A 486-nucleotide genomic window follows, 5' to 3' on the forward strand; every position below is an offset into this window, starting at 1 on the left:
CCAAAGCTCTGGGAGCGCTTCAGCTTGGGCTTGGAATCCTTCGGCCTATTGCATAGAAATGCCCATTACTGTCTGGAAATCAGTCGGGCATGGAAATATTTCAGAGCCAACCGACAACGTAGCCTTTGCTGGGGTAAAAACAAAGAAAAAAAGCTACAATTAACTTCATTAATTGCTGTGTATGCTTCAGTGGTACGAACTTGACGGGGTCGGAGTTCATCCTCTCAAAGAGGGCACGTTTGGCCTGAGCTCCGCCAGCACGAGGAAGAGTGTTGGACTTGGTCGGCTCTTGCTTGCACTCCACAGGAGGGGAGTTGGCTTTCCTGGGGAGAGGAAAAACAGCTCAAATCGACCGCAGGTACAAACACCAGCGTAGGAAAATGTACCTCAGGGCTCGCGGTTGACTTACTTTTCAAAACCAGATGAGAAACCTGGTTTTATGACTGATTTGGAGGGAAGTAACTTTTCTGTAGATATTAAAAAAAA

At 47.1% G+C, this 486-nt stretch overlaps 1 long non-coding RNA gene across 1 annotated transcript; it reads right to left on the reverse strand.

The window, feature by feature from the left end:
* LOC109508698 (uncharacterized) lies at nt 1-484 on the reverse strand. The gene is made up of 3 exons (XR_002166741.1): nt 410-484; nt 201-323; nt 1-45 (listed from the first exon to the last, which is right to left on the reverse strand). It is a non-coding gene; the product is annotated as an uncharacterized LOC109508698 (long non-coding RNA).
* Nucleotides 485-486: the final 2 nt, after the last annotated feature.

This window comes from Hippocampus comes, unplaced genomic scaffold, assembly GCF_001891065.2.
Source record: "Hippocampus comes isolate QL1 unplaced genomic scaffold, H_comes_QL1_v1.1 C16506400, whole genome shotgun sequence".
In the NCBI taxonomy this organism is placed as follows: domain Eukaryota; kingdom Metazoa; phylum Chordata; class Actinopteri; order Syngnathiformes; family Syngnathidae; genus Hippocampus; species Hippocampus comes.